This window comes from Dama dama, chromosome 30 (genome assembly GCF_033118175.1).
Source record: "Dama dama isolate Ldn47 chromosome 30, ASM3311817v1, whole genome shotgun sequence".
Classification (NCBI taxonomy): domain Eukaryota; kingdom Metazoa; phylum Chordata; class Mammalia; order Artiodactyla; family Cervidae; genus Dama; species Dama dama.
Genome location: NC_083710.1, coordinates 33,990,956 through 34,012,147, shown reverse-complemented (window position 1 = coordinate 34,012,147; position 21,192 = coordinate 33,990,956). Strand labels below are relative to the sequence as shown.

General features: G+C 47.8%; 1 non-coding gene and 1 pseudogene across 1 annotated transcript; one reads left to right on the top strand and one right to left on the bottom strand.

Annotated features, from left to right (window-relative positions):
- Nucleotides 1–11,619: 11,619 nt before the first annotated feature.
- Nucleotides 11,620–11,692, bottom strand: TRNAG-UCC (transfer RNA glycine (anticodon UCC)). Its single transcript has one exon. It is a non-coding gene; the product is annotated as a tRNA-Gly (tRNA).
- Nucleotides 11,693–18,910: 7,218 nt separating this feature from the next.
- On the top strand, nt 18,911–19,025 carry LOC133049751 (small nucleolar RNA SNORA70; annotated as a pseudogene).
- Nucleotides 19,026–21,192: the final 2,167 nt, after the last annotated feature.

The window sequence follows — 21,192 nt, the reverse complement described above, 5'->3', positions numbered from 1 at the left end:
GTGAAATCCAAGTGAATGTCGAAGGTCACGGCTGGTTTCATGAACAGAAAGCTGGGTTAGGGGCTTCTCCACACACAGGTTCCTGGCCCCAGAGAGGTCTGAAGGATGCTCAGAGCCTGCGTGGACCTGGTCCTGCCCTGGGGTTTCTGGTCTCTTTGTGCCTTCAACCGAGTAACCTTGGTGCCAACAGGGGAGCAGCGCTCCTTTGATGCCTCTGACCCAGAGCTGTTGGAGGAAGCAGGTTGTTGATCCCAGCAGAGCTGTGAGAATGCTGTACAAAGCCTGGCGTGCTGTTTGGGACAGTGAGTTCTCTGTGGTCCGGAAAAGAAAGAGCAGGCCCAGTCTCCTCTCCCTGGCTGTGCGGGCAACCTCTTAGCCTCCAGACCCCTATCCAGTCTCCAAGGTGGAGCTCCTCCTGCCCGGAGGCAGATGCGCCCCCCCCCACCCCCACCCCCCGCCCCGCCCAAGGCACTCTCCCTGGTCCTTCTGACCAGAAGATCCGAGATCCCTGGAAACCAGCTTCTGCAGTGGAAAGGACAGGCCTTGCTTGTCAGGATGCTCTGGATGGAATCCCAACCCTGTCCTCCGCCCTGTGTGACCTCGGGCAAGTCACAGAAACTTCTCCAAAACGCATGCTCTCTCTCAGGCTCCGGGTTTCCAGGCCCAAGCGGCACTAGGCTGACCTCTCAGCGGACACTTCTAAGCGCTATACACACGCCCCTTACCGAGTCCCCACTATGGACCAGCTCTATTATCATTCAGTCCCATTTTATAGATGAGGAAACTGAGGTCCAGAGATATTAGAGTTCTTGCCCCAGATAGCAGGCCCGTGAGAGGCAGAGCCCAGAATTGGACCCAGGCGGTCTGACTCCACATCTGTAAACAGTTAGCCCCACGCTGGATTGTTCTAGAGCCTACCAGCTCCTGCAGGACCCTCACCAATCTTGGCTTTCACCACGCGCCCCTGTCCCTACGTTCCACTCACCCAGGCCTTCCTGAAGCAGCCAAGCCCACACTGACCTCGGGGCCTTTGAGTCCGCAGACCCACTGCCCAGGTCTCCCTCCTCATCAGCACTTGGCTGCATCCTCCCCCTTTGCCCCTCTGCCTACACACCTCCTCACAGGCTATGGGACCAAGAAGGGAATCGCCTAGACTTCCACCTGGGCCTCCTGTTAACTTGGAGGCGTAACTAGCCGGTCCATTCCCACCAGGGGGTCTCACTGTCCCCCACTCCTGTCTGCTCTGGGGGATGATCCTTTCCATCCTCCGGGCCCAGTCCATGCCCCCTTGTGGTCCACAGTCAGCTTGATTTAGGTCAAATCCCCTAGCTTGCTTTCTCATCTGTAAAATGGAAAAAACAACACTGACATCCTAGGGCTTTTGTTCGGAGCCAACAAGAGAGTGTACGCACGGCCCGCATGGCCTTCAGCTTCCATCATCATTAGCGTCACAGCGGAGGCGGGGACGGTGGTGGGGGAACTTGCTTTCAAACAGCTGTCCTACTAAGGAAACGTCACACACAGAGAAACACAGAACTATAGCAATCCTGGAATGGCATCCCAGCCATTTCTTCACCTGGATCTCAGATCTATTTGTCTGCCTGTTTTGAAAACTGGAAAGGCTGCATATAAAATTATAGCGATAATCTGAGCTTTTAGATGACGTTATCTGCCTGACTCTAGAGATTTACTTTTACCTGGCACTTCGGCCAGGGGTAGATTATCTTAATCCGTCCTGGATGAGCTGATTCAAAGCTGGTTTCAGTCTGTGAAGGCTGGTGCATTCCTGGTTCACCCTTGTGGCCGGCAGTAACCCCTCTGTTGCCCCACCCAAAGGCCTGGAGCGTTTCCTAAGCCCCCTCTGCTTCTTGACAGAACCCAAACTCAAATGTTTGTTTCTGCAGTCTCTTTTCAGTAGACTGAAAGTTCTAACCAGTTCCTCAGCCCCTCATCTGGCACATAGAAATTGGCAAATGCCTTGTGGGGTAGGGGACGGGAAGGCTACCCTCTCTGTAATACCCTCGTTTTCTTGATTCTGGCCCCTCAAGTCCCAGCCCCCGGGAGCTCTCTGATACCTTCAAAACAGTTTGTGAAAAATATTTTATCTGGTTTTTCTAGCCTCAAGAGAGGCGGGTTGGATCCTGAGTTATCTCAAGGTGGGGGTTGATATGACATAAGCTAGTCCACCATATTGGAAGTGAACATCTCTGAGTTATTCTTCATTTAGTTTTTTTTTCCCTAATTGTTCTGTTTTCCAATGCTTTGGTTTTTTTTTTTTTAATTTATATATATTTTAATTGGAGGGTAATTATTTTACAATGTTGTGTTGTTTTCTGCCATACATCAACATAAATCAGCCACAAGTATCTTATGCTTCGTTAATTTAAAGGTCTCACCAGAGTGTCTGGGGGAAGTGAGAATCCACATTTTTCATGCTGGTCTAGGATCGAATTCCTCAGGAGGCAGACAGGGAGGGTGAGGAGGGTGTCTGGCCATGGATTCAGATGGCACCTTGTCTTAAGCCAAGATCAAAGAAGGTATGTGGACCGAAGGTTTCTACAGCAGCTGAATTCTCCAGGCATTTTTCTTCAACAAGTCCACAAACTAGTTCGATTAATGCTAACTTTTCCTCCAGATAATGCAGCTTAGAAGCAAGGTAAGAGGGCCATCTCCTGGTAAGAAATATGGTGATGTTGAGACCTACAGAGATTCTCAAACTGTGCAGGACCCTGAGGGTCCCGGGAAGAGCAGGTTTGGGAAGGTGTTCAGAGGGAGTGGGGCCCTGTCTCTGTCTTCAACAAGTCCAGCTCCCTCTTGGTCTATTTTATGCACTGGGTTTCTGACCGAGGTTTCCACCATGTGGACTCTGAGAAAGTGTTCCATCAAAAAACTTTGAAACAGTTTCATCTTATTGATAATCTGAGTTCTCTAGACAGAAATGACTTTCCTAGGGCCATGCAAACGGTTCCTGTAAAGCCAGGACATAAACCAGCTGTTTTGATCATGGATCAGGCACTTTCCACCACCTCACATGGAGTCACCTGGAGATTCAGTTTCCCAAAAGGTCCTTTGCTTTAAAAAAAAAAAAAAGTTTCTCTTGAAGACCACTGTTCCTTGCTTTTTGTAGAGTTCTGCGGGCCCTTCTCACAAGCTCCCCCTAGAGGACATGGAGTGAACAAAGCTGCCGTCTTTCTACTGATGGGACCAGAGGCAGCAAACCTCCCTGGGAGCACAGTGATGCCCTGCCTCAGAGACCCTAGGAGACCCTGCATCCTAGCTCCCAACAAGTCAGGCCACCTCACTGGTCCCTTCTCCTCCATAAAATTAGAAATCCAGAAGGCTGAATATCTTTGCACCTTCTTGTGGAAGGCCCCTCACAGAATCCCCCCAAGAGGGCTTGAATCACCTGTATATGGACACATGATCCTTCCTTCTCTTGGGAAACCAAGGATGTCAACAAGCCCAAATGAGGATATCAACAGCTCCAAGAGAGGAGCTCTGTCTCTGAGAGCAGGGAGGAGGATATACAACATCAGTGTTCTGGGCTAAAGTGTGCGTGCTTAGTTGCTCAATCATATCTGACTCTTTGCGACCCCGTGGACTGTAGCCCACCAGGGTCCTCTGTCCATGGGATTCTCCAGACAAGAATACTGGAGTGGGTGGCCATGCCCTCCTCCAGGGGATCTTCCCAACCCAGGGATCGAAACCAGGCTAAACCGTGTCCCCCACCCCCCCACCCCCACCACCCAAATTCCTGTGGTTCCCCTGATAGCTCAGTTGGTAAAGAACCCGCCTGCAATGCAGGAAACCCCAGTTCAATTCCTGGGTCAGGAAGATCCATTGGATCTTCCAGTATTCTTGGGCTTCCCTTGTGGCTCAGCTGGTAAAGAATCCACCTACAATTCGGGAGACCTAGATTCGATCCCTGGGTTGGGAAAATTCCCTGGAGAAGGGAACAGCTACCCACTCCAGTATTCTGGCCGGAAGAATTCCATGGACTGTATAGTCTATGGGGTCACAAAGAGTCGGACACAACTGAGCGACCTTCACTTTCACCCAAATTCCTATATTGAAGTCCTAACTCCCAGTACCTCAGAATGTGACTGTATTGGATGCAGGATCTTTAAAGAGGTTAATTAAGATACTGAGATCACCATTTTGGGTCTTAATCCAATATGTCTGGTGCCCTTATGAGAAGCCAAGGGGAGAAGCCACAGGAGAAATCAGATCTGCTGACACCTGGATCTTGGATTTCAGCCTCCAGAACCATGAGAAAATGAATGTCTGTTGTCTGTCACCCAGTCTGTGGTCCCTTGTTATGGTGGCCCTAGCAATCTAACACAATTGGCAAATCCCCTGCTCAGCAACGTCCCCCACCTCTTTGGGAATTATTCCTGTTTGCTCTTTTGACAATCTCTCTTGCGAATGAATTGGAGAGAAATTCAATCCTTAGAAAGAGTGAGATAAATAAAGTTATAATGAGATGTTGCTATGGACCCACCATTTCTGCCCTGGGGGAGAAGTCACAGCAATGAAGACCCAGTGTAGCCAAAATTAAATAAGACAAAATAAAGATATTTAAGTTCTTTTGTCTTCAACTGCAAAAGTAGGATTAAAACAACTTCCTTGCCCTGGTGCTGTAAGCATTGTGTTCAGTACGTAGTTAAGCTCGGGCATAGTCAGAAATAATTTTTGAAAATAACGTACAGTTGCATGACATACAGGCATAAACATATCTATTTCATGAATATCCTGTGACAAAGCTGAATGTAGAGATCTGGGCTTCCCAGGTAGTGCTAGTGGTAAAGAACCCACCTACCAGTGCAGGAGACTTAAGAGCCGTGGGTTCGATCCCCGGGTCAGGAAGATCCCCTGAAGGAGGGCATGGCACCCCACCCCAGTTTTCTTGCCTGCAGAATCCCACGGACAGAGGAGCCTGGAGAGCTCCAGTCCATAGCGTCACAAGAGTCAGACACGTCGGAAGCGACTTAGCACGCACACAATGAAAGGATACGATAGCAGTTGATTTTTCATTGAGAGGGCAAAAGTGGTGTGTTTCTTCAGCCCAGAACCAAGAGCTGGTCAGAGGAAAGGATGGGGGACGATTTCAACAGATAAATAACCAAATGTCTGAAAAGAATTTGCAAACACAATGGATTTCCTTCCCAAGGACTGGAAGTGGTGTGGGCAGTTGGGCAACGAAGGAGCTGCAGTCATTTTCCGCTCCATTTCTACAGACGGCAACAGAAACATGATGGCGGAGAACAACGCCAAGTGACAATCTTCATTTCATTCCTCGGGGATAGAAAACACACCCGTTTATTAAGTCTTTAAAAGCTGTAACCACAGATTGCAGCAACAAGGCGCGACAGAGAGAAGAGAGCTTGGGCTGAGCCAGCCGTATGTGGCAACTGAATGAAAAGACGATTCCCGTCTGGTGGAGCAGCAGCCAGGCCCCGGGAAGAGCATGGACAAAGAGCTTCTCATTTACAGCGGAGATGCTGACATGCAGTGTGTTTTCCTTGGCAGACGGGCAAGTTCCCCAGAAAAAGAAGATTAATGCAAGCAGGGAATACGAACACATTCTAGCAAACCATGTCCATTTTCTGCCTGGGGAGATCTCTGAGAAACAGAAGGCCTCGGCTGTTGATTAGGAGGACGTGAACAAGTTCTGCCCTAGGACCTTCTCCCGAGTCTCCACTCTGCCCAACCTGACTTTCACAGTGAAGTCTCTCCTGTCTCAACATCCCTGGGCAAGAGGCAGCCCACCTGAATTCATTTCACCACAAATGGAGACTTTCCCATATAAATTTCTAACAATTGGTCATCAATAAATACTTGTTGGGTGAAGATTTTTTTTTTCACTGTAGTCATTGAACCTGCTTCTAGACACAGAGGATACTGATTATGAGCAAGGATTTTAAAGTCAGACTAATGAAGATTCAAAAACTAGCTCTAACCCCATTTTAGCTGTGTGACCTTGGGGAAGGTGTTGAACTCCTCTTAATGTAGTTTTATCATCTTTTAAATAGGCATGATGGGGCCTTTCTGGTGGTCCAGTGGCTAAGACTCTGAGCCCCCAAAGCAGGGGGCCCAGGTTTGATCCCTGGTCAGGGAACTAGATCCCACATGGCATAACTAAGAGTTCACCTGCCACAACTGAAGATCCTGCATGCCACAACTAAGACCCAGCATAGCCAGATAAATAAATAAAATAAGATAAATAAATAAAATAGGCATCAGTTCAGTTCAGTTCAGTTGCTCAGTCGTGTCTGACTCTTTGCAACCCCATGAATCGCAGCACGCCAGGCCTCCCTATCCATCACCAACTCTCAGAGTTTACTCAAACCCATGTCCATCTAGTTGGTGATGCCATCCAACCATCTCATCCTCTGTCGTCCCCTTCTCCTCCTGCCCCCAATCCCTCCCAGCATCAGGGTCTTTTCCAGTGAGTCAACTCTTCCCATGAGGTGGCCAAAGTACTGGAGTTTCAGCTTCAGCATCAGTCCTTCCAATGAACACCCAGGACTGATCTCCTTTAGGATGGACTGGTTGGATCTCCTTGCAGACCAAGGGACTCTCAAGAGTCTTCTCCAACACCACAGTTCAAAAGCATCAATTTTTCGGCGCTCAACTTTCTTCACAGTCCAACTCTCACATCCATACATGACCACTGGAAAAACCATAGCCTTGACCAGACGGACCTTTGTTGACAAAGTAATGTCTCTGCTTTTCAATATGCTGTCTAGGTTGGTCATCACTTTCCTTCCAAGGAGTAAGCGTCTTTTAATATCATGGCTGCAGTGACCATCTGCAGTGATTTTGGAGCCCCCAAAAATAAAGTCTGACACTGTTTCCACTGTCTTCCCATCTATTTGCCATGAAGTGATGGGACCAGATGCCATGATCTTAGTTTTCTGGTTAAGCTTTAAATCAACTTTTTCACTCTCCTCTTTCACTTTCATCAAAAGGCTTTTTAGTTCTTCTTCACTTTCTGCCATAAGGGTGGTGTCATCTGCATATCTGAGGTTATTGATATTTCTCCTGGCAATCTTGATTCCAGCTTGTGCTTCTAACAGCCCAGCATTTCTCATGATGTACTCTGCATATAAGTTAAATAAGTGACATGACAATGTACAAAAAAGTATGTAAAGTACTGAGCACAGAACATAGCAAACTCCTCATTCAGTACATATATGTTGTATTATCACTACGACCACACCTTAGTGCAGGTAGCCATCATCTGTCCCCTGTTGGCTGCAAAACCGCCAACTCATCTCCCCAACTCCAGCATTTCCCGACACCCCAGAGTCTTCCACACACTAGGGCCAGAGTGATCTTCCAGCACACAAATCTAACTGGTATTAAGGAGATCCAAAAATCCTCTCTTCCAAAAAAACTGATCATAAATTGTCAAAACTAACTTTGCCTGAGGTCATGAAATTATCCAAAGGCTTGCAGTCATCTGGGAAGCTTACAAATGGCTAAATCTTGTAAGAACAGTGAGATTTATGGGGTTTTAAGGTGCTCTATTCCAGTCTTTCCACTTCCAGCTCCATGGTTGCCTTGAAAAACCAGTCATAGTAACACCAGCAACCTGATAGCCACCAGACCGGTGGAGATAGCGCTGGAGTTCCTTTAAAACTTCATTTCCAGGGAACCATCAGTATCTGACCTCTCTGGTAGTTCCCTGCAAGTGTCCACCTGCGAAGTCATCTTTATTTCACCTGACTTGGAGTTCATTCCATGCAAAAAGCCTTTTCCCCTGGGCTGGGTGTTGTGGACAGTGGTTGTCAAAAAAAGAAATTAAAGGCAACAGTTTAACTTTGCAGCTGGGTGCTTTGTGGCCGCCTGAGGCAGTGAACAACAGTTGGGACAAACAATTAGCTGGCCAAAAAGCTTAAAGGGAAAGGCTGAGGAATGAATTTCCAAACGGGCTTTGAAAAACTTCGACACTTTCCTGGGCATCTCGCAGGCCATGTGGCCCTGAAGGGCTGTGAGTGTGCCCAGGGCTGTGTGGGATGTTGCGCTTCAGTCACCCAGGCGTGTCCCACTCCTTGCGACCCCGTGGACTGCAGCATGCCAGGGCTCTGGGAATGCTCTCAAAGCACCTCAAGAGGCCCTAAGCCCTCACCTCTCCCCAGCCTTGATGCGCTGCACAACCAGGAAGTGATAGCTAAGACATACCTGTCAACTTCCTGGCTGAGCGTTGAAGATGAGCCCCTCCGGGCACAAAGAGCCCTTGGCAACGAATGAGAGATTTTCTGGTTATAGAAATTTAAGGAAATCTCTGTCCATTCATTAACTGACCAGTGAGCTAAAGAGTTTAGTGGCTAAACACAAAAAAGATGATTTTGCAAAATTCATTCAGAAAAGGTATTAAAACAGCAACAACAACAAACCCTGGAGACAGGGCAGAATCTGATTTTCGGAGTTATGTCACATCATTATTGCTGCTGTTCAGTCACTGAGCCGTGTCCAGCTCTGCAACTCCTTGCACGGCAGCACACCAGGCTTTCCTGTCCTTCACCATCTCCCGGAGTTTGTCCAAATGCATGTCCACTGAGTCAGTGATGCTACCTGACCATCTCATCCTCTGTCGCCCCCTTCTCCTCCTGCCCTCTATCTTTCCCAATATCAGGGTCTTTTCCGATATCATATTACATCATTTTAAATGTAATCAAGAAAGGAGGAGGGTCTTCCCTGGTGGTCCAGTGATTAAGCCCCAGAGCTTTCAATGCAGGGGGCACTGGTTAAATCCCTGGTAAGGGAACTAAGATCGCAGATGCCTCACAGTGCTGACCAAATAAATAAATAGCAACTAAAAAAAAAGAAGAAGAAGGAGGAGGAGGAGAAAATAAGACTCTGGTGAAAGGGGAAGTTACTGTGTGCCAGACACTGAGCAAATGCTCTGCACTTGCCAACTCAGGTAACTCTCACACCCACCTGCAAAGGCATTGTTCTTATGTTACAGACTATTAAAACCCAGTCCCAGGGGGTTAGCCTGATTGGTCATACAGCCCGGAAGTGGCAGGGGAGGCAGGGCATGGCCCCCAAGAGTCTGGCCGGAGCACCCCCACTCTTGGGCGATCTGCTTGGGGACCACCTGTTGTGTCTTTAGAACACCTGAGAGCTGTTTGAGGTAGTCATTAGCTGAATAAATGCTTTTCAGCAAGGGGTAATCATTATATTAATTATCATAATAATCAGGTTCATCAGGCACTGGGTGCCACTTTTCCTAACAGAATAGAAGTGCTCTCAGTGCTTTTCACAGGCACCAGGCAGCTTAACACAGCCCTCCAGCTTCACTGGATATTCGGGAATGCTTCCTGACCAAAAGTCCTGGGCCCCTTGGAAAGTCACCGGAGCAAAGTTCAAGCCCATGAGTTTCCAAGCGTCACTTCCACAGGCTTCCATCTGGAGGCAGTGTGATGTTGGCGTCACCCTCGGTCCCCTGTGGGTGAGGGGACAGACCTGTGTTATCCACGGGTAACCCACAGACCTGTGTTAATGCCAAACTGGTAGGTGGAGCCCAAGGGGCCCTTTTTTTTAAACAGCTCAACTGTGAACTGGTCAACTTTTGCTTGTGTTCCGTAACTCTCAAAAACTTGAATATGTTCAGGGTTAAAAGACTTTCTCAACATCTCTGCCTCCTAGCTAAGGAGTGCAGTATTAGAGTTCACCGTGTGCCATAACCTGAAGGTGACATTCTGACCCAACTTCGGAATAAATAGACTTAAAACAATTTCACAAGAAGCAACAATTCCATTATATCTTAAATTTTAAGAGCTTTTAACTTTGTCTTTTTTCTCCCCTCATAACCATTAGTGTTGATGGAGCATGGAAATCATCTGGGGAAAGAAGAGTGTCCTTTGTTGGCTAATGTTTTTTCCTTTTCCTCACTATTGTGAAATGCAATTTTCTAATAGATGATGTTTAGTGTTCTTTGTTCACCTCTCGTAAGGCTCTGTTGAGCATGACAAATGTAGGGACGATTGCTTCTAGGGTTTCACTGAGAAGATAAAACATTAATATATTAAATTGTATTTAATCAAGTTCTTCTACATGAGCCCTTCATTGTTTGGCCTTGTTGACACATGTAAGTTGCCCAGTTTCCAGCTGATGCTACACTTGCCCTTCAAGGTGCTGGGCACAGTCCAGCTTCTCAGGAGCCTTCTCATCCGGATTCCCAGGAGGTAGAGCTGGTGTCCCAGGGTGAGCTCACTTCTACCTGTGGGAACAGCAGAGCATTGGGGTGCCCCTCACCATCTGGGGCAGGAAGGCGTGCTGCTTTCGAATCCCCTCTAGCCTGAACTCCATCCCACACGTGAAGGATTGCAAATTCACTTCCTGTCCCAGTAACTTGTCATGGAAAGTTTTGGGCTGCAAAACAGCCCATCCTTTTATCTTCAAAGCTTGAAAGCTCTTGGATCTAAGGAAATAGCGTATTTGGGTTGAGAAAAGACAATTTGATTTTAGGATGGTTAAACAGAGGGTTAGTGAAAAATTAAAACCAAACAACTGTAAGCTTAATAAAAGATTCGAGTGGTTGTAAATCTGCTGGTGACTCGTTAATGCCACCTAAAAGCAGGCGGCCTTCTATAGAGGACGCAATACTGAGGGGTGTGCTGAGTGAGGGGATAGGAAGCACCTTAGAGGTTCTGATGAGATAGGTTGGGACAGCATGTGTCGGGACAGGACTGTGAACACAAGACAATCACATCATGGTCCAACATATACATGGGTGTGTGCACACATGCGCGCAGGCACACACACACACACACACACACACACACACACACACAAAATCTGTGTTTGCAAAAGTTACTTGCCCACTAAGCCAGCAGGACTTCACTAACCACATGGTCTACCAGGACTCTGACAGTTTAGGTTTTCCCACAGTGATTTAAAATCTTATTATTACCAGGCTGTTAAATCACTTACTGTGTGACCTTAGACAAAGTGTCCAACGTTTCTGAGCCTCAATTTCTTAATCTATGAAATTGATTAAAGAATTCCTTGTAGGCAGGTTGTTGGTGAGGAATAGCAATAATGGCTGAAACATCCAGGGCAGCAAGTGGACCACAGGGAGTGCTCAGTACATAGAACGAATTGCTTTGACTTTTATTCTTATTTTTAATCAGGCGATGAAGATCAGGGATTTGAGGGAAATTAATCTCAATTGTCGTTTTTAAAGAAATGTCCTAGCGCTGAAGTAGTTTTTCTTTAAAATGTTGCCTATAGTGTCCTTATCAGAGCTTTAAGACTGTGTGTGTATGTGTATGATAAATCCTGCTTATGTGTGTGTGCATGCCCACTCACTTAGTTGTGTCTAACTCTTTGTGACCCCAGGGACTGTAGCATGCCAGGTTCCTCTGTCCATGGGATTTCCCAGGCAAGAATACTGGAGTGGGTCACCATTCCCTTCTCCAGAGGATCTTCCTGGACCAGGGATCAAACCCATGTCTCTTGAGTTTGCTGCATTGGCAGGCAGATTCTTTATCACTGAGCCACCTGGGAAGCCCCAAACCCTGCATAAATAGCTATTTTTAAATCTTTTATTTTTTAAAGTAATTTTATTTATTTATTGGCCATACCTCAAGGCATGTGGGATCTTAGTTCCCTGACTAGGGATCGAACCTGTGCCCCCTGCAGTGGAAGTGCAGAGTCATAACCACTAGACCACCAGGGAAGTTCCTAAATCTTTTAAAATGTGTTGTGATTATATGTTTACAGGAAAGAAGGGGACATCAGATTTCTGGTTTCTCAAGTAAAGAGCTTGGAAGTTGCCCCTCTGTTCTAGTAAGTCAAAGCTTAACAGACTGAAAATTCAACAACTCTCTAGGATGCAATAAGAGAGGGAGGGGGGACACGGGGCAACCACTGCCCGCAAGACTGGAGACCCAGCCAAGCAAGTACAGGAAGCGGCAGCCACCCGGAGCAGACTCAGTGGGAGCCAGTACTGGGAAAAAAACCTCAGCCGTGATGTTCAAATCCCCTAGATGCTCCATGTAGACAAGTCTGAGAGCTAAAATCTCCAGGGGGACGCCATCATAGCAGGCCCCCACAGTCTTGCAGGATTTATCTCCAGGGTCTCAGCCAGGTTCCCACAGTAAAAATCAGAGAAAATCTCCCTCATGCTCCCAGCAGTGGGAAGGGAAAAGGAATCATGTTAAAATACACCAGACATATTTCTCCTGGGACTGACACATACACACTGCGATATATAAAATAGACGACTGATAAGGACGTAAGTACAGCACACTGTGCACCCCGTGCTCAGGCATATTTCCTTGCGACCCCACGGACTGTAGCCCACCAGGCTCCTCTGTCCATGGAATTTCCAAGGCAAGAATACTGGAGTGGGTTACCATTTCTTACTCCAGGGGATCTTCCTGACCTGGGGATCGAACCCGCGTCTTTTGTGTCTCCTGCATTGGCAGGCAGATTCTTTATCAGTAGTGCCAGACAATCTTGGCTAGCACAGGGAATTGTACTCAATACTCTGTAATGATCTGTATGGGGAAAGAATCTAAAAAAGAAAAAAGAGTGGATATATATAAAAAAATATATAAAACTGATCCACTTTTCTATATACTTGAAAATAACAACATGGTAAATCAACTACAGCCCAATAAAAACTTTTAAAATAAAAAGAAATACACCATAGCCCTCTGTTCTTCTTAACAACGCCTGCCCTCAGGGGAAACTAGGTAACCAGAGCCTGGCCTGCTGGGGTATGATCTGAGCCAGACTGCCTGGGGAAGGGAAATCCCCACCTTCACCCGCCCTAGCCATCCTGTGCCTCCTAAAAGAGGAGGAAAAATAAACCGAGAAACACTTGTGAAGCTCACAGTCCAGAGACACAGGCTCACAGAAACACCGTGACCCTATCATAGGACTAGAATGCTTTCCCACCCTTCACACCTCACCAACGCATCACTTAGGGCCTGTTTATGGCTGTTCCCTTTTACCCAGCACATCACGTCTGGCTATTAAGAAAAATCACAAGGTCTACCAAAAGGCAGAAATCACAGCCGAAGAGATGGAGCAAGCATCAGAACCAGACGTGGAAGGCATGTCGGAATTATCAGACCAGGAATTTAAAACAACTCAGATGACTATGCTGAGAGTTCTCATGGATAGAGAAGACAGACACAAGGACAGATGGACCTTGTAAGCAGAGAGATGGAAGTCCTAAGAAGGAACCAGAGAGAAGTGCTAGAGATCAAAGGCACTGTAGCAGAAATGAAGAATGCCTTTGATGGGCTTACAGGCAGACCTCATTTTATTGCACTTTGCTTTATTGAGTGTCACAGACACTGGGTTGTTCTTTTTTTTTTTTAAACAAATCGAAGCAACCCTCCTGCATAGAACTAGTCTATCTGCACCATTCTTTCAACAGCATTTGCTCACTTTGTGTTTCAGTGTCATATATGGGTAATTCTCACAATATTTCAAACTTTTTTCATTATTATTTATTAGAGTACTGTATAGTCAGAGATCTTTGATGTTCCTACTGTAATTGTTTTGAGATGTCACACACCCACAGTAGATGGAGAACTTAATCAATGGCTCCAACAGGACTGTTTGTTACCCTGTCTACTTCCCTACTCCTTGAGACACAATAATATTGAAATTAGGCCACTTAATAACCCTACAATGGCCTCTAAGTGTTCAAGTGAAAGAAAGCATTGCACATTTCTCACTTTATTTAAAGTGAGGCTAGAAATGGGGCTTCCCTGGTGGCTCAGAGATAAAGACTGCCTGCCAGTGCAGAAGATGTTTGATTTAATGCCATGTTTGATCCCTGGTCCGGGAAGATCCCACATACCTTGGAGCAATTAAGTCCATTCACCACAACTACTGAGCCTGTACTCTAGAGGTCAGGAGCCACAACAAGGAATAACCCCGACTCTTCCCAACTAGATAAAGCTCACTCGTAGCCATGAAGACCCACCACAATCAAAAAATAAAGCAAACAAATAAGTCAATCTTAAAAAAAAAAAATCGATCAATATATTGGGAATCCCCTGGCAGTCCAGTAGTTAGGACCCAAGCTCTCACTGCCAAGGGTCCAGGTTCAACCCCTGGTTGGGGAACTGAGATCCCACAAGTGGTGCAGCCAAAAAAAAAATCAATATAATCCATCACATCAACAGACTGAAAAAGGAACACAGGAAGGTTCTGGAAGAGTTATAGCCCAGGTCTCACCGTTCCCCACCACACTGCTTTGGGACAATCCAAGCCCTTCTGGTCCCACAGAAAGAGGAAGCAACAGCCCAGCTCTTAACTTGAGCCCCCTGAACCCGGCTGAGCTGAGGGACGATGGAAGCAGGGGGACTGGTCTCAGAACTGGAGCCCGGCAACCTGAGGGCCCTGAGGGTTGACAGGCACAGCTCTGGGCAGGAACAGAAGTGATGGGGTAGCTGCAGCGATTCCAGGTTTCTGTGGTCTCCTGGGGAGCTTCCCTCCTCTCCCCTCACACTCATCAGGGCAGACACACAGAGACCTCCATCTCAGTAACACACATCAGCAAAGAGGGGAGTGGACAGGTCAGGGAGACAGAGCTCATGATCCAAACTGCACCTCTGCAGAGAACCACCACTAGAAGAAAGACATCAAGCCAACAGCATGAACCTCAGGAGCAGAACTTTTGGGACAAATGGACCAAGAAGGAAGTTGACAGATGTGTGCGCTTAGTTGCTCAGTTGTGTCCCACTCTGCAACCCCCTGGACTGTAGCCCGCCAGGCTCCTCTGTCCATGGGACTCTCCAGGCAAGAATACTGGAGTGGGTTGCCATGCCCTCCTCCAGGGGCTCTTCCCAACCCAGGGATTGAACCCAGGGCTCCTGCATTGCAGGCGGATTCTTTACCAGCTGAGCCGACAGGGAAGCCCAAATTGACACAATGAATAGGCTCAAAGAGGTGAGGGAGTACAAAAGTAATGCGAACCAGGCGGAGAAGTTATCAGATAGGAAGCAATGCCTGGTCTACTAAAGGTGGGGCAGGCAGTCATTCCAAGGTCCAGCAAACTTCTCAGCACAGCAGATGGAACTCCAACCCCATTTGTACCTCCCCAGTGAGAGTGGGACAGGTTATGGGGGATGCTGTCAACCCTACCCTTCCTTGGATGCTAAGGGCCTCCTCTGCTGACCTTAAGCAGTCCCCCACCACTGCAGTGCTGAGGTGGAGAATGGCGCACTGTTCTGCGAAGAGAGTTTATTTCTTAACCATGGATCTGACAGGGTGATTCTCCAGCCCAAACACATTCAGTGGCCTTCTGCCATCAGCCAAAGGTTCTCGGAATGACTCATGAGGTTCTTACATTCTGACCCCAAACCACCATCCCAATTTCTCCTCCTGCCACCATCCTCCAAACACCTGATGGTCCTGCAACATGAAAGCCTGCATGAAAGATGTCAAAGCACAGAGGCCCCTTCCAGGCACTGATTCTGCAGGTCTGTGATCGCCGCCTGGAACTGCTGGAGAGAAGTGGGAGAAATGGCCATGGTCCACGAGCATGTCTGCCTGGGGGCTGGCAAGATGGGGAAAGCTTGCCGTGCTGAGAGAAATGAGCTTCAGCTAGAAGCTCACACATGTAATGTGGTTTTTCATAGCTTCACGCCTTGGAAAATGCTGCTACAACTGCCTAGAAGGTTCCTCCCCACTCCATCCACCAATTAAACTCCTACTCATCCTTCAAGACCCCAGCCCCTCACCAGGAGCTTTAGTGCTTTATTTTCCTTGAGGCCGCAGCTGTGATTTCAGGCATACAACACACGGCGCCCGGGGGGGGTGTCTATGGACCCATCTCTCCAACAGTGAGCGCTTGGAGGGCAGGGACCAACTTTATGCTGCTCTGGATCCACTGTTCCTGTCATGTAGAGACCATTTAATAGATGCTTGAGTCATTAATTACATACAGATGTCTAGCTAGCTAATCAATCATAATGGAAAATTATACTCTACTAGGAGGTCTGTCCAGCGTGATTCTTTGGAATTCCTGCCTTGAGGGAGAGTAGAATTAGTCTAGTCTGGATTATCCTAGAGGTGGGTCAGCATCATTTAATTACAGGCTCTGTTAGGCCTCCTCTGAGCACCTGTCTGTCTGAGACTGAGGCTCCCCCAGAAGGGTCCCCCAGTTTCCACCGCAGAGGCTACTGCTCCAGCAATGCCGACCAGTATCCAGCAGGGTGTGCGTCCAAGATTGAAGGGTTGATTTTCAAATCTCCTGGACCCCACAGATAATCTTGTTCTCTGGGAGAGAAACTTCATGCTCTTTTATAGGCATAGGACTCCTGCCTATCTGACCAGCCATAATGAACAGTTTTCAGTATACATTTCAGTGTAAATAAATGATTTTCAGCTTCCTTGAGGGTTGGGGCTGTGGAAGGTGTGAACCGAGGGGTCCTGGGTACCCTTTGCCATCTCACCTCTCTGTGCATCCTCCCACCACCCCACCCAGCCCCCCACACATCCCCTGGCTGCCTCACCTCTGGTCCAGGTGTTTCCTTGACCTGGAAATCTTGACCCACTCCCGCCCAGCCCACCCTCTGATGGTAAACACCTACTTACTGGTCTTTCAAAACTCAGGTCAATAGATTCATCTCTACCGTTATTTTAGATTCCACATATAAGCAATATCCTGTGATATTTGTCTTTCTTTGTCTGACTTATTTCACCCAGTATGTCAAAGGAACAGGAATGGAGTCACAGATGTAGAAAACAAACTTATGCTTCCTAAGAGGGAGGAGGGGTAAATTGAGAGTTTCGGGTTGACATATACGAATACTATCTATTAAACAGATAACTAGTAAGGACCTGCTGAGGGTCTTCCCTGATGGCTCAGTGGATAAAGAATCTACCTACAATGCAGGAGACACAGGAGACGTGAGTTCGATTCCTGGATCGAGAAGGTCCCCTGGAGGAGGAAATGGCAACTAACTCCAGTATTCTTGCCTAGAGAATTCCATGGCCAGAGGAGCCTGGCGTGCTGCAGTCCACGGGGTCACAAAGAGTCGGACACAACTGAGCACACACACGTGCACACATATATAAACTAGATAACTAATAAGGACCTACTGTACAACACAAGAAATTCTGCTCAATACTCTGTATGTAATGGTCTCTATGGGAAAAGAATCTAAATAAAATAGTGTCTTCCTTGCAAGGAATGTAAACCTCCTTGGTAGGCTGTAGAGGCCACCTGTGGTTAAGAAAATGATGGAACTCAATCCTGAGGGATGGACCAGAGTGACGAGCCAGCAGCAGCATGAAAACCCCCATCACAAGAGCTTTGGGACTTCCCTGGTGGTCCAGTGGTTAAGAATCCACTTGCCAATGCAGGGAACTCAAGTTCAATCCCTTGTCCAGGAAGATTCCACATGCCACAGGGCAACTAAGCTTGTGAGCCCGCAACAACTGAGCCCTCATATCACAGCTACTGAAATCCACCCTCCTAGAGCCTATGCTTCACAATAAGAGAAACCAACGCAATGAGAAGCCCTCTCACTGAAACTACAGAGGAGCCACTCGCCACAACTACAGAAAGCCTGCTCACAGCAACGTTGACCCAGCACAGCCAAAAATAAATAAATAAAATGCCATCCATTTACAAAAATAAAAAAGAAAAGCTTTGGAGCCAAGTTCCTAAGTCAGTTGACAGAGGAGAATAAGAATTAAAATGGCACTAACTTTTTGTGGCATTTCTTCCATGGTTGTTCTTCAAGAAACGTCTGCTTCAGGAGTTGATATTAAGCTCAGCTTTTTTAGGGGAGAGAACTGTTTTTGAAAATTATAGGCAGAAAAGCATCCGGATTGCCCTCCCCCTCCCCTAAACCTGGCTCTGATCTTAGCATCCCCGTCCAGGCTGAGTGGCCAGGCACACCAGGAGTGACACAACAGAGGGACTCATAGAATTACAGAAACAGTGTTTCACAGCTGGCTTAGCTTGTAAAGATTAACTTAGAAAAATAGTAAATGCGTACCACTTATGTACTGGCCTCTGTTCTAAAGGCGTCACATGAATTATTTATTGAATCTTGCCAACAACCCTCTAGGGTAGCTACTGTTATATTGTTGTTATTCAGTCACTAATTGTGTGCGACTCTTTGCGACTCCATGGACTGCAGCACGCCAGGCCCCCCTGTCCATCACCAACCCCCAGAGCTTGCTCAAACTCATGTCCATTGAGTCAGTGATACATCCAACCACCTCATCCTCTGTCGCCCCCTTCTCCTCCTGCCTTTAGTCTTTCCCAGCATCACGGTCTTTTCCAATGTGTTAGCTCTTTGCATCAGGTGGTCAAATTATTGGAGCTTCAACATCAGTCCTTTCAATGAATATTTAGGGCTGATTTCCTTTAAGATTGACTGGTTTTTTCTCCTTGCTGTCCAAGGGACTCTCAAGAGTCTTCTCCAACACCACAATTGGAAAGCATCAATTCTTTGGTGCTCAGCCTTCTTTATGGTCCAACTCTCACATCCATACATGATTACTATTATGATCTCCATTCAACCTGAGGCTGAAAACTGTGTCAACTTGTCCCAGGTCTCCCAGCTAGAGAGAGACAGCTGGGGAGAGCAGCCAGGTAGTGCCCAGCCTCTGGAGCCCCTACTTTTAACCCCATGCCATCCCACCCTCAGCATGGAGGCCAGAGTGAGGGATGCAAGACAGAGGATGGTCACCTCAATCTTGTGGGGTAATGGAAAGACTAAACTGGATTTGGGGGTGACTCTTTCTGGGTGAGGATGGATGAAGGAAAGGAATGAGGAGCTGGGCCATCTTTGGGAGCTCTGGTCAAAAAGACAATTGGGTAGGTGATGACTGAGAGCAGCCAGGGGACCAGTGTGGATGCATCCCAGGGAATATCAAACATCAGAACTAGGGAGACCTGGAAGACAAGGAAAAGCCAAGATGCACCCTAAAGTTGAGGATAGCTGTGGCTGCAAACAGCAACCTTCTTGGTAATGTAGTCAGCCTGTTGTCTGTACAGGTTGCCCTAAGGGACCTTGGAGACAGCTCTTTCCAGTGGACATTCATGACTGGCCTGGTGTCCCCTGTCTAGGCTCCAGCCAGGTATGCGTGGGGACTTTGGAAGCCCCAGGGCACAGTGGCCAGAGTTCACATTGGCCAAGTCATCATGTCCATCTGCACCAAGCTGCAGAACAAGGAGCGTGTAACTGAGGCCCTCCTCAGGGCCAGATTCAAGTTCTCAGGCCGCCAGAAGATCCATATCTTCAAGAAGTGGGGATTTACTAAGTTTAACGGAGGTGAATTTGAAAATGTGGCCGAAAATCAGCTCACCTGGGATGGCTATGAGGTCAAACACATGGATAATTGTTACCCCCTGGACAAATGGCAGCCCTGAACTCATGAAAGCCTGGGCGCTGTCCATTCCTTACTCAGGCCCGTCAATAAACCTCAGTTCTCTGTCAAATCAATAAATCAATAAAGTTGAGGACAAGAGCAGACGCCTCAAGGGCCGAAACCCACACGGATGAGGGAGCAGGAAGCAGGACCCCAGGTGCAGAGGTAGCGCTGGCCTCGTGGGAGCCTCCATGTGTGAATAATCAGCCAGTTGCAGGTCAGGGGGTCAGGCCAGGCACAAGGAGGACGCCTGGGTAAGGGAGTGTCATGGTAAGATGACCACAGGCATTTGAAGTCTGACCATCAGCAGTGAAAACGGCCCCCTAGAGCAGCGGTCCCTAACCTGCTTGACACTAGGGAGCAATTTCATGGAAGACAATTTTTCTACAGACCAGGGGTGGGGTGGTGGTTTGGGGATGATTCAAGTGCATTACATTTACTGCGCACTTTATTTCTAATCTGGGCTTCCCTGGTGGCTCAGACAATAAAGAATCTGCCTGCAATGCAGGAGACGTGGGATCGACCCCTGGGTCAGGAAGATGCCCTAGAGAAGGGCATGGCAACTCACACCAGTATTCCTGCCTGGAGAATCCCACGGACAGAGGAGCCCAGTGGGCTATAGTCCATGGGGTCGCAAAGAGTTGGACACGGCTGAGCTTCAGAACACTTTGACTTCACTTCTTTCTTGATCTGATTGGTGGTACTGGTCCACGGCTGGTAGGCTGGGGACTCCTCGCCCAGAGAGATGAGCCAGGATGGGCTGCTTGGAAGCACGTGGTCAGGAAGTGCTCAGGCCTCTGAGTTCCCCCTGGGCAGGGAGGCCATGATTTCAGGCTTCTGAAAGGCCCCCAGGGAAATCTCCCTCTCTGACCACAGGCTCATGTGCCCTGGCCTCATTCACCAAGGGTGCTGCCAAGTTCTGTCCTGTAAATTTTGGGCACTGAGCAAATATTAAGCCGTAAAAAACGGGAGCAGAGAAATCATTAGCGATGTACCAGTGATCGCGTAATGTCACTGCGGAGACTTCCCAAGTAAATAATTTCCTTTCCAGTCACTGAGTATCATAATGACACAGCCAAGATGGGTTTCTATTTATTCCTGGCCAATCTCTCTCAGATTTACGTTCCAATCATGAGATGGGACCTCTCACTGCATTTCAGAGCATTACTTAATCAAATGGTATGCCGGTTGACCCCAGTGTGTCTTAAAGTTGGGGTTATTTATGGATATGGTTTTGCGTGGAGGGTCACCGTGGGGCCTAATCTGCATATGCCTCTCAGGAGAGCTGGGACGTTATTTGCATAAGAAGCCCTAGGTTTCTGGGGAGGACCCAGAAAGAGGACTGCAGCACAGCTGAAGGGCCGAGTCCCCGCTTTTAGGGACCAGCTACTCAAGGGAAGACTCTAGTCAAGCGACCAGGAGAGCACGTGGGGCAAGTGGGGCTCCCACCTCACCGCAAGTCTAAAGTGACCAGTGAACCAGTGCTCTGCTTCGGAGGCTATCTTGGCGCCCTGCGCAATGACACCATGAACAGTCCCCCTGGTTCCTCCCAGGTTCTTCCTAGAGAATTTCTTGTTGTTTAGACACCAAGTTGTGTCCAACCCTTTGCATGGACTGTAGCACGCCAGTCCTCCCTGTCCCTCACCATCTCCTGGATTTTGCCCAAGTTCATGTCCATTGAGTCAGTGATGCCATCCAACCCATCTCATCCTCTGTCACCTTCTTCTCCTTCGGCCCTCAATCTTTCCCAGCACCAGGGTCCTTTCCAATGAGTCCGCATAGAGAAGAGGGTGTCTTTATGAGCTGCACTGCACTGTCATG